This window comes from Macrosteles quadrilineatus, unplaced genomic scaffold (assembly GCF_028750875.1).
Source record: "Macrosteles quadrilineatus isolate MER2022 unplaced genomic scaffold, UCM_ALF_1.0 Scaffold_1__1_contigs__length_201487025, whole genome shotgun sequence".
NCBI lineage: Eukaryota > Metazoa > Arthropoda > Insecta > Hemiptera > Cicadellidae > Macrosteles > Macrosteles quadrilineatus.
Window position 1 is genome coordinate 66,560,622 of NW_026542594.1, and position 13,697 is coordinate 66,574,318.

A 13,697-nucleotide genomic window follows, 5' to 3' on the forward strand; every position below is an offset into this window, starting at 1 on the left:
CGCTGAGTTCGTTACGTGATGACCAAAGGAAGTTTCACACCGATAATGGTCGCGCCATAGTTCCACTATAAACACAAAATATCCACATTCACATTGCATTTATGTGCTAAGCCTAACGTTGGACGTTGAAACAAATTCCCAAAATACAATTAAATCTGTTGCAAAACTTCTGAATCCACCAACATTATCTCTGTAGGAAATAGAAGACCTTCGCGCAAACTTGATGTAAATAAATATTGTGAATACCACAGAGGATGACGGCCAAGGAGGCGGAACCCTCATCTGGTGGGATCTGCGGGTGACATATTCCACACTTCTGTAATATCCGGCGGTAGTTTCCGCGGTACTCATGTCCTGGCCTTGCTACACGCTATAGGCCTACTCCATCACCACCACTACAACCACAGTACAGAACAACAGCATCTGCCGATACAGAATCTCAAAAACCTAACAGTATTCGTTGGTCTGGAATGGATTAAATTCCATCGATGCAATCTCTCCCAAAATACGAAACGATGTTTGGTAGATGGCTACCCGCAACCAACCGCGTGAACAGCCACAAAGGACGCTATATCTTTAATTCATAGTCTGGCTAACAACCTATTATGTGCACATGTGCTTTAATGCTTTAACATCTAAAATGTGATTTAAACACCTATTAGCACGTTAAAACTTCAAATTCATCACTGCCACCACATAAAATTGTGTGCGTTTGTTTCTTATGCTGTAAAATTGCAAGTAAAGAAACCTTGAAAACCGACAGAGTATAAAAACCTAACACCTGCTTAACTGTAACATAAAGTGAGTAATTGTAAGGGCAAGCAGAATCCTTGGTTCAGTTTGTTTTATGTAAGGTATTGTTGGTCAGGGTCCTAGGTATCGGAGCGGAACCGCAGATAGTTTTGTATGTACTACTGCAATACTGTATACAACTGATACAACTTAAGACGGACAGGTCCATGGACAGGCCTACATGCAAGAAAGACTGAACAGAACGATTGCGTCTATTGCAATAAAAAGTCACCCTTGGACGGAACTCTCAACATGGATTGATTAATTGTTTAACAATTAACATACACACCGGCACGTACACAGATTGAAACCAGATACTTTAGTTAAACCAATTTACGAAATCCGAATAGCGTTGGATGTGTTTACGTTACAGGCAAAGTATATAATCAGGCATTCTATACAATTCCTAGAATGATCCAGGCAAAGTATGAAATAGAGCTCATTATTATACATTGCCTAGTCACTCTATAGAATGCCTGTTGGCACTGCAGGCAAGGTATAAAATACCTCGATTTTTTAGGGTTGCTCGATTTTTTTTAGACTTTTGTACCCTCGTTTGGCATAAATATATCTAATCTAAACTAACCTAACCATATACGCAACATTTCATTATTCCAAAGGATTTGTTTAGACTTTTGATTATTTTTTTGGCATTAGCCAACCAAAGCTTAAACTGTATAAAACCATGTTTATACTTAATGATAAAACTAACCAACCTAACCTAACCATAAACAAATAAATCGATCATATTAAATATTTTTTTAACAAACCCATTTATTTTATACTTTGTCTGAAACACCTACGGGCATTATACACAATGCCTAGTCGAAGAGTATAAATTCATATCGTTATTATTATTCAAATTCAAATACATATATTTATTATGGAAATTACAACAGCTTGCCCTCACCAAGTTTAAAAAACTTGTCGGTGAGGTCCAATTGATACAATATAAGGCTAACAGACAAATAGTTTACATTATTTTTTCTTTTTTTGAACAAAGTTTTCTTACTATACTATGTTTCTACGGCGGCTTTGTTTTTCATGGTTCGTAGACCATGTTTGAACTGTTTGTTTGCACAGCAGACTGGCAGCGCCGGCCGAGCTGAGCTGACTAAAAAAAGAAAAAGAACAAAAAAACCTGAAACTTTAGTCGTTTGGTTTGACCGAATGAACATAACCTCTCACTCACTGTGAAACGCCCATGCATGCATGCATTCTCACAAAGCAGAGAAAAATAATAATAATAACAATTATAAAGCGTCAGAACTTGTATTTCTTCCCTATAAAATGTTTTAAGTGTTGTGTCCTTAACATAGTGGGTTTTATATATGTTTGTTAATGTGCTTCATCTATATCTATACTATTATATAAAAATTTAATGGTGTCTGTCTGTATGTGTATTACTAATAGGTGCAAAAACTACTGAACCAACTGGGCTTAAATTATACAAAAATATAGCTACCATACCAAGGACCATTATAGGACTATTCACATTTCGATACTGACCGTAGGCTTTGTCCCTTTGGCTTTAAAAGTTCTGAGGTGAACATTTTAAAAGTAAATATTGATTGGTCTCCATGGCTGTGATGAGAACACTAACAATGTTTGTTTACATTTGCTTTGACATTTAAATGTTAACGAGAAGAACTGCTAAACTGCATATTTCACAATTTCAGACAGCTGATACAAAGAAATTAAATATAATATTTTCCATAACTATGAGGTAGGTTTATTTTAATCTAACCTTTTATCATGGATTATTTATTCTAAAACTATGTCAATGATTATAGAAAAAAATACCCCCGCCGCAGCAAACCTGCCGACTAAGCGAATTTCCATTTGTCTGAATTGATTTTCAGTTAAATATATTTTAATAACATTAGGTTTAACAAGTACCTAGGTTTGCTGCTACAAGGAAACTAATAAAGTGTGATTTGAGTAAAATATTGATAGCTTAGTACAAAATAAATAAATTTGCCAAGTTTGATCAAAATATATTCATAAACAAGCAAACTACAACATTTGACAATATTCTCCATAAGAATAACATGGGAATTTTAAATTTACAATTTTTTTAATTTTCTCCGTTACTAATAATCGAACAAAAATACTTTTATATACTAAATTATTTGTTTTTTTAAGCTCTTTAAAAAGGTCTAAAGAAAAATTGGGAAATTTTGTGTTTTGAGGGTCAAAAGTGAGAAAAACCAATTTTTACCCCATAAAACCCCCCATAAAACCCCCCGTAAAGCCCCGTTCCCATGGTCCGATCGTGCTGGTTCGCGAACTTATTCAAGTTTATCACGCTTTACACCTTTAAACCGAATTTCATCAAAATCGGACAAAAATTACTCAAGTTATCGCGTTCACGGACGTATATATATATATATATATATATCTATATATATATATATATATATATATAAATAAAATTAGAGTTTTGTCTGTACATTGCTCAGAATCATACATTTTTAGGTTATTTTTACGTTTTATACATTAAAGAAGCCGAAACAAGTCTCATCTAAATTTCTGTCTGTCTGTCTGTCTGTCTGTCTGACACACTCAAGATGGCATTTTACGCAATCTTCTCCAGGAAAACGAGAGTACCTATCAAGACCCAAGTCATTTTAATGTATTCACTGGGTTGGCGAGAGTGTCTTTAGCCATTAAAATATGGTCTCACTACTTTGTAATTAAAACTACGGCCGTTCAAAAATGCAGTTTTGTGCGATTTTTGTCAAGTTTTCTTCCAATTTGTATCACATAATCATCTATGAAACAACGAACAGCTGTTCGGATCAAGATTATTTTTTCTAGCTGTCACTGAAAAGTTTACAAATGTTGTTTACAAACACCACAACCATTTCCGATCACGTTTTGAAGGCAAATCCCATCCAAATGAGATTATAAACGTTTTTATTACATAAAGGATTTAATTAATCGCAAGTGGAATAATATAGTGTAACCGTAAATTAAATAACTAGGCATCATCCAGGTCAGGAACCAGAAATATGTGTATAAAATTGTTTTGGAGTTTTGATAACCAGAAAGAAGACATTGAATCAAGATTGAATCAGTGTTGTATACGGTTGGGAAACTTAAATTTACTAATGACCGTCGCCAATAGCTTAGAAACAATGTTCCACTCATTGACGGCTCTTCAATGGTGGTTGTGTAAAGTGTAAAGCAAAAAATTAAAACTGCAGTGGGTGATTGTAACAGAGGTTTACGGATGATGCTGAACTCGATTTTCCAATGTGTCACTTTCTGTTCCTACCATTGACTATATCAAGTCAATAGTTCCTACTCACCGTGTGATGCAATCGCTGGACCATACAGCCAATAGGCCCATAGCCCTTCTCTTGGGTACGTGTGGTACGTATGCTTACCCAATTATTTATAACAACACTTTCGACAACGATCCTTGATACCGGTACTTTTCCATAGAATACACGGCCTACCTAGGTACTTAAGAAATAAAATTATAAACGTCCAAAAACCCAACGTTGTGTGATTTTTGTCACATTTCCTTATAATGTTAATATATATACCAGCAACCATTGTTTAGAGAATACGTAATCTATTAAATAACAGAAAGTTATGTTGTATAAGGTTTTTTTTTTTCAAACTGACACCGATAAGTTTACATTAAGAGTTGTGTACAAATAAAGCAATTAATGGGAAATAACTTTGATTGCCGATAACTTTTTACGAGAAAATCCAAAACCAAGAGATCAATAACCTTGATTAACGCATATAATTGGTCAGCTGTACTACAGTTCTTAACTGTAAACGTTGGTTTTTGGTACGGTACTGGTTCTTTTCCTTTTAACCTTTAGTAGCATCAAGAATCATTTTTACGTACCAACACATCACAGTAATTTACAAATTAGTTATCGTTGGTGTTGCACCTTATTTATTGCAGGCGTAGGCCTATTCAATTTAATTGATGTCTTAATTGTAGCCTATAATTTTTGCTTTTTCTGTCTGGATTCCAAAATGTTATGCTACGTCAAAGGGCTACGCCTGGCATGCTTCCAATGTTTAAATGATTTCATTTAATTTAGTTAATGAAACAGCTGGTCAGTACAATGAACTGGCGTTTGTTTATTTACTCGAATAAGATGTTTGTGACGCTTTATGTAGATTGAGGAGGGTTATGTTTGGTTTTAAAGTGAGGTTGTATATACATTTGTAAAGTATTGCTCAAAGTTTCATGTTTTAATTTATATAGTAAGCTACATGTGAAGAGGCTTGACTTGAAGAATTATGGTAAAACATGTAATTCATTAAGCATCAATATGAAGCAATTGATGCTATTGCTACACTAAGGGTTGTTGTCATATTCTTATGGATCTATTACCATCAAAAGTAGGGGTTTGAAAGTAAGTAGGTTTACGCTTCTAAATCAGTTTATGTTTTCAAACTAAATCATATAGTTGCTGTATTTTAAAACACACACCAGCACTACTTTAATAGCTGTCTAGGTCACATTTTTCCCGTTGCAAAGCACGGGTATAGCAGCTTGTACTTATTTAATACGCAAGCAGGTTTTTTGTGACAATTACTCCTCCGAAACTACTGAACCGATTGACATGTTTTTGGTGTCATTGGAAATAGCGTAACGTGAAGTTGTGCAGGAAACTTTCTTTTTGGGGAAATAATTAGAGAGTGGGGCCCTGGGGCCCTTTAAAGTTTCGTATTTATCCATAAGATTAAAATGGGAAACAAAATTTGTTATGGAACTCCAGCTATTGTCAGAAATGAAAAGTGAAATATTTATTGATGGTATCCATGGTAACAAAGAACAAACCCACAACATTAAAAAATGTAAACAAGCAGAACTAATTTATTGTCAAATTTATTTTGATTTCACAATTCCACACAGCTGGTCCAAACATATTAAATAAATACTGCATGATTATTAGAACAGGAACGGTATGGATCATAAACATAAATAAAATGTGTCACTCGCCCGAATGTTAACATTTAAAATTGATTAAATGGAACTGTCAAACTATATGTTAATGTCATTAGCATGGGATTCTTTCAGTTACGTCATTTGTTGACCGAGTCTGTCCAATATTTTTGAGCTGCTGTAATAATATTTTACAGGAAATAATTATTAGATAAATTCATGGATATAAGTAATAATTCAGACGAGAGGTCGTCCAGTGGTCGAAACTCGACCAAAAATATGTAATGTACTCACTTATCTATTTTCACCCCACACTGTAAATAAAACATGTGATTGGAGTTTCCTCCATTTGTTTTGATTTTCTGTTTATATTTCGTTGTTATTTCGTAACCAGCATAGCAACGCATAAGATCCATGTTAATTTTTTCAAATTTTTAAACTCATTTTTTGTGTTTATCTTTGAGCCTATTTAAATTTATAAAGGGATTCTGCACACCTACAGGAAAATAGCTTTCCAACGGTATGCGTAGATTTTCCCTACGATTCACACGAGCTGAGAAAAAAGGTTTTAAAGAAACATGCTTGCCTATTAATATATAGATAGATTCTTCAATCATTGCTGTTATTAAAATTGTGTATCCTCAGCAAACCTTCAGACTAAGCGAATTTCCATTTACCTGGCTTAATTCTAGAAAGATATTCCCTGAAAATGGTCATTTTTTTGTCCAATTTAAATAACATTAAGTTAATTTTAATATGAAAACTTAGGTTTGCTGCTACAGGGAATGTAGGTGTGTTTTTAGCGAATTTCCCATATAGGGAATAAGCTATTACCGTAGTACTCATGGTAAGACCTGGACGCGGGACCGATTTTTTTTTTTGTTTCGAGGTCCCTAGAGACCAAAAACACCATCCGTTCAAATTCATATATATATATATATTTATATATTTATATATTTATATATATATATATATATATATATATATGTGTCCGTAAGCACTATAACTCGAGCAAAAATGATCCGATTTTGATGAAATTCGGTACAAACGTGTAAACCTACGTTTATTCGAACGAGTTCGCGATCCAGCATGATCGGACCATGGGAACGGGGGTTTACGGGGGGTTTTATGGGGTAAAAATAGGTTTTTCGCATTTTTGACCCAAAAAACATAAAATTTAGCAATTTCTTTCCAAACCATTTTGTAGAGCTTAAAAAAACAAATAATTTAGTATATTGAAGCGTTATTATGCGCCTAATGGTTACGGAGAAAATTCCAAAAAATTGTAAATTTAAAATTCCCATGTTATTCTTATGGAGAATAAGTAAACTGTTGTAGTTTGCTTGTTTATGAACATATTTTGATCAAATTTGAAAAATGTTTTTATTTCTTACTAACTATTAACATAAAAAAAAAACAGTTTTACCTCCCTGATGCAGCAAACCTAAGTACTTGTTAAACTAATTCTATTTAAATCGGGAATAAATGTTATATTTTTAAGTAGACATTTCAGTGTAAATCAAATGGAAATTCGCTTAGTCTGCAGGTTTGCTGCGGCGGGGGTATTGTTGAAATGTTGATAGCTTAGTATGATTGTTATTGGTTTGCAAATCCTGTAATACTTTACAATTGCTCGAATTAGAAATATTTTCTAGAATATTATAAATTCAGTAGTATTTCAAAAAACTGTATTGATAAGGCACAGCAATATTTCTAAAGTTTATAACAGCTGACTTAGTTTTGCTAATGATTTCGTTATTGTGAGTGAAGACACTGAAGATGGAAGGATTTGTGATTTAATATAAAGATAAAGAAGAGTGAAATTTTAAAAAAATGTTCATTTAAATTTAATAATTAGTATTTTTGCAACTTCAAAATTGAAATTCAAAATGTCAATAATAGATGAGTGAACGAAGTGAACGAATCTATGTATCGTGTATAGCGGAGTCGAAGAAAAGTTGTCCGCTGGAGTATGTGTGTGTGTGTGTTCGCACCTAAAACTCAAGAACCGTTGCACTTATAGCGTTCAAATTTTGCACAAATAGTTATGACACCAGTGTAAAGACACCATTAAAATTCTAGACGATTCCGCTCAGTAGTAATTATAAAATACTTAAAAAACATTTTTAAATTCGTCCCATAAGAATAACATTAGGAGCTACCTTCTTCTTCTTTTTATTTGTTTACGTTTTGCGACCAACAATTTTGTTGTCTACTTAAGACAGAGAGAACGACTTTTACTCTAAGCTCTTTCATTCATGGAGTAAACAGTTTGGCGTCTATGAATATATATCATTATAATTTCACAGCTTTCAGAATAATGTTATTTAAGCTAATTAAATCTCACAACTTTCATAATAATAAATTGAACTTAACAATATTAGTCGGCAGTTATATACCGTTTATGTTCAGTATTAAAATTTCGCCTTTTGTCACAAAGAAAAACAGTTTCAAATTAATATATAAATAGGTATGTATGTATTTAGAACAAAGCAGCTTTTTACATTATTCAATTTAATGTTGGCATTGAATATTAAATATTCAAAAATGTTGGTATATTTTTATACTAAAATGCTATGCGAAGGGGGGGGGGAACAGGTCCCCGAAGTAGAGAGTAGTAAAGAAAGCGGAAAGGTGAGCAGTGAAAAGAAAGGAGTACGGAAACCCTTTATAACTGTTAAATTAACGTATTTGTAATACTTAAATGCTATGGAAAGATAGGGAAACAGGTCTACGATGTAGGAAGTAGTGAAGGAAATAGTGAAGGAAGTAGTCAAGGCGAGCGCTGCGGAGTGTGGGGGGCCTTTATGGCAGTTAGAATAATGTATCTGCAATTCTAAAAATGCTATGGGAAGGGAGAGAAACAGGTCCACGATGTAGGAAGTGGTGAAGGAAGTAGTCAAAGTGAGCAGTCCGGAGTGTGGGAAGCCTTTGTGACAATTAGAATAATGTATCTGCAATTCTAAAAATGCTATGGGAAGGGAGGGAAACAGGTTCACGACACTTAGGAAGTAGTGAAGGAAGTAGTCAAGGCGAGCATTCCGGAGTGTGGGAACCCTTTGTGGCAGTTAGATTAATGTATTAATAAAATGCTATAGGAAGGGAGGGAAACAGGTCCACGACGTAAGAAGCGGTAAAGGAAGTAGTCAAGGCGAGCAGTCCGGAGTGTAGAAACCCTTTGTGGCAGTTAGATTAATATAACTGCAATTCTAAATTCCAATAGGAAGGGAAGGAAACAGGTCCACGACGTCGGAAGCGGTGATGGAAGTAGTCAAGGCGAGCAGTCCGGAGTGTAGAAACCCTTTGTGACAGTTAGATTAATATACCTGCAATATTAAAATGCTATAGGAAGGGAGGAAAACAGGTCCACGACGTAGGAAGTGGTAATGGAAGTAGTCGAGGCGAGCATTCTGGAGTGTATGTCAACGTGGGAACTTTAAAATCCACTAGGGCAGAGCCCAAGGGACTTTATAAAAAATTTTAAGGTCGGTTTGGAAATCTACACTACACACATAGACAAACATGTTGGTATATAATAAGTGGGGTTAAATCTTGAAAAAAAAAATGCCTTATTTTTCACAAAGTTTTATGAAGCGTATTAATTATACATAGATATACAGGGTGAGTTTCTACTAAGTGCGTTATTTTTTACCAGTTATTCTACTCACTAAAAGGAACAAAAAATGACAAACACAAATTTTCCATCCCCACCCGTTATGCTGTAATGGCCGATTATGTGAACTTTAAAAATTACCTGTAGTAGCTTCACTAAAACGAGCATAGAAATTAAGCCAATACGCGTACAGCATAATAACTTATACCAATGAAAAGAGCGTTAAATTTCCTAAAAAAACCATTGCAACGCCTTTAACATACAACCATATTTTCACCTTGTATGTCTCACATAACATAAAAAAAGAAGTTTCAAAATTAATTCTTTACAACTTCAAAGTGGTTTTACAACTATACATACTAATGTGATGTTTTGTCAAATTACTTAAAAAACTTTCCCATTTCATGTCCTATAAAATTATGTAACCCATAAGGTTATTGCTGTATTACAAGTTCGAAAAATTAGGTCAAAACCGCGTCAAGGTCAGAGTTTTCGGAATCAAAACATTGAACCAAATGTAATACAGTATCTGTTAATTTCTTTGCTATCTTATAATCAGCTGACATCTGATCAGCTGGGTGTTAAACTTTGTTTACAAAACCAGCTGATTTCAATTGTTGGCATGTAATTTCAATTTCATTATTTTATAATTCTATGACAAAAATTCAAAATAAATTTGATAAAAATTGAGGTTAATACATTTGTACAAATAAACAAAATGAATCCTGTAGAGTCTGGTTTCTGGATTTTTAATCAAAGTAAGTTTTCAAAATGTCCACCATTTTTGCTCTAATACATGTGGTCATAAATATGGTCTTTTCCGGAAGTTTCTAACTGTTGCCTTTAATTTTAGCTCCTCTTGAAGAAGGTTGGAAGCTTAAGTCCGATTTCTTAGCTCATCCGCTGTTTGAACTAGTGTTTGGTAATTTTCCTGTTTGAGGCAACCTCAAGCGTAGTAGTCCATTGGAGTATGGTGACTGTGGTGGCCAAGCAATTGATCCGCCTCTTCCAATCCACATTGGGAAAGTATTTCCAATGTAAATTCGCACCCCATTATTGAAGTGGGGAGGTGCACCACATGCTTGCTAAACTATTCGCTTACGTACATCCAACGGGACGTCTTCAATGAGCCTTGGTAGAGTATCAGTAAGGACGTTGAGATACTGACAGCAGTTTAATGAATATGGAAGATCAATGAAAGGGCCAACTAACTGGTTTTAGAGTAATCTATTCAACTTAAATCTTGTTTGGTTTCGACACTGGTGTATCACATGTGGGTTTTCTGTAGCATAGTGATGCCCATTATGGATGTTGTAAATACAATCCCGAGTAAACTTAAACTCGTCTGTCCACAAAATCGACTTGAGGAAGTCACAATGATCAAGTCAACTAACAGAGCGACATAACTGAAGTCTCTGTAGACAATCTCTTGGTTCAATAATCTGTACTCGTGTAAAATGGTAGGGATGCAATTTTCCCTTTCTCAATAGCTGAGAAATACCTAAGTCACGAGAAACTGTCCTTGTTCTTGTCCGTGGATCGTCCTCAAACCACCCCAACACATCTGACACAGCTTCTTAAACACATACACAATACACATCTTGTATCACGTTCCCAACAGAATGATGTTTAGTGCCAATGGAAACTTGCATGGACACTGATGAATATTCGTTCATTTGAAAGACACCTATTAGGAAACTGACGACTGTATTCACGCCAGATTACAGCTGCATTTGAGAACAGAACCCAGAAAATAAAATCATATCAAGACACTTTGTTGGTGAACACCGACATAGCACTAAACAATTGTAATATTTTCCAAGTATGTTCATGAAATAGTTAATAATTTGAATGCTTACAAGCCAACAATTGAAATCAGCTGGTTTTGTAAACAAAGTTTAACACCCAGCTGATCAGATGTCAGCTGATTATAAGATAGCAAAGAAATTAACAGATACTGTATTATATTTGGTTCAATGTTTTGATTCCGAAAACTCTGACCTTGACGCGGTTTTGACCTAATTTTTCGAACTTTTAATACAGCAATAACTTTATGGGTTACATCATTTTAAAGGGCATGAAATGGGAAAGTTTTTTAAGTAATTTGACAAAACATCACATTAGTATGTATAGTTGTAAAACCACTTTGAAGTTATAAAGAATTAATTTTAAACTTCTTTTTTTATGTTATGTGAGACATACAACGGTGAAAATATGGTTGTATGTTAAAGGTGTTGCAATGGTTTTGTAGGAAACTTAACGCTCTTTTTATTGGTATAAGTTATTATGCTGTACGCGTATTGGCTTAATTTCTATGCTCGTTTTAGTGAAGCTACTACAGGTAATTTTAAAAATTCACATAATCGGCCATTACAGCATAACGGGTGGGGATGGAAAATTTTTGTTTGTCATTTTTTGTTCCTTTTAGTGAGTAGAATAACTGGTAAAAATTAACGCACTTAGTAGAAACTCACCCTGTATAGATAAGCTTGACAATGCAATGAAGGTTCATGACGTGAAAACACAGGATCGATTGTCGGGAATTAAGATTCATGTCTCTTACGCTGGTCTCTGATCATATTGGGTGGAATGTATTGCACAGTGATGACAATTGAATTTTGAAATTGCCAACGACACTTGACAATAAAAAAACTATTATGGCTTACCAACTACATTGGCAACAACATATTTATGAAAAAGCTAAGTCCAAGAACACAATTGTTGATGTAAGCGTTTGATCATATTACATTTGACAATTGATTGACTAAATCAAGAACACGTCACACCTTAAACAGTAGTGCGGAGTTGTAGCCAGTGAACATAGAAATAATTATTCCTTATCCATAAATAATGAGATAGGCCTACACGTTATCTTTTGCGGATGTGGAGATAGATAGGCCGTGAAAAGGATGTTACGAAATTATGTAAAAGGAATCTGATGGACATGACGCGTCCTACAAAAACACTTGGGTGAATGAACAACGTGTTTGGTACTTTAAGGAAAACTTTCAAAACCATCACATCAGAACATTAAAAAAAGGAAATATTTGTCTGTACAATTTAATCACCTTACGTCAGTTTGTTTGCCATTTAATGTTCTGTAGTTTAATAAGTTATGTCTATACAGTAGGCTATATTAAATTTTTAATCAGAAATACAAAATTAAAATGAATATTTTTTTTAAATACCCCACCCCCACAGCAAACCTGCATACTAAGCATATTTCCATTTACCTGGTTGGATTTCTACTAAAATACCCCCTTAAAATTGTCAGATTTATTTCCTACTAGTGTACATGTTGCTCGAAATCGAGCAATTGCAAAAAAGTACTGGAGTTATTTATAAACAAAAAACTTGTTTGAAAACTAATAATAGCCATAATTTCCGATGATTTTAAAAGAGTCGAATAAAAGATTATTAACTAATGGAAATACTACAATTTACATAACAGTCCTATTCCAGTTTAAAGGGTTATTTTTTAACTGTCAAACTGCCCATTGACGGGAAAAGGTAATTTTACAATTTAAGTCAACGTAAAAAGGCTGTCAGCTTTTGTAATGTACCGCACCTAATTTATTTAGCCAATTTGTAGACAATAAGGTGTAGGCTACTTTAAACTCTACAGTACAGAGTTAGGCAAAAACTGGCAGAATTCTGAAATGTTGTTATTTATCATAGGCTTACTCATATGCCAAATCCTTAATAAAAATTAATTAATAACTTATATCATTAAACACAAACCAAAATCCAAAAATATACACATTTGTAATACAACATAGATAATTTACACATTGACTGTTAACAATTAACATATGTTCTTCTTCTCACTTTTCATTTTTGCTTCGCAACGGGAAAAATCTGTTTTATAATCATTGAAATAAATTTATAATAAATAATCCATCATAAAGTTAAGGATTAAATATACCCAAGGCCCTACCACATAGTTGTTTTATTTTTTTTTTATCAGCTGTCTGAAATTGTGAAATAGGCATTTGGATTTGACAGTTCTGGTGGTGTCCATTTAAATGTCAAAGCAAATGTAAACATTGTGGATTCTCTCATGCTTCCATGGAGACCAATTATTAATATTTAATTTCTAACAACAGCTGGAGTTTCAAAACAATGTCTGTTTCCCATGTTAATCTTATGGAGAAATACGAAACTTTAAAGGGCCCCAGGGCTTCACTCTTTAATTATTTACCTGAAAAGAAAGTTTCCTGCACAACTTCACGTTACGCTCTTTCCAATGACACCAAAAACATGTCAATCGGTGCAGTAGTTTCGGGGGAGTAATTGTCACAAAAATCCTGCTTGCGTATTAAATAAGTACTAGTGTCCCTGTTGCTCGAATTCGAGCAATTGCTAAGTAAA

The 13,697-nt window shown here is 34.0% G+C and overlaps 1 protein-coding gene across 1 annotated transcript in view; it reads right to left on the reverse strand.

The window, feature by feature from the left end:
* Positions 1 to 13,697, reverse strand: part of LOC128983457 (caspase-1-like) — a 106,615-nt gene that overhangs the window by 63,292 nt on the left and 29,626 nt on the right. The gene's annotated exons all lie outside the window — the stretch shown is intronic.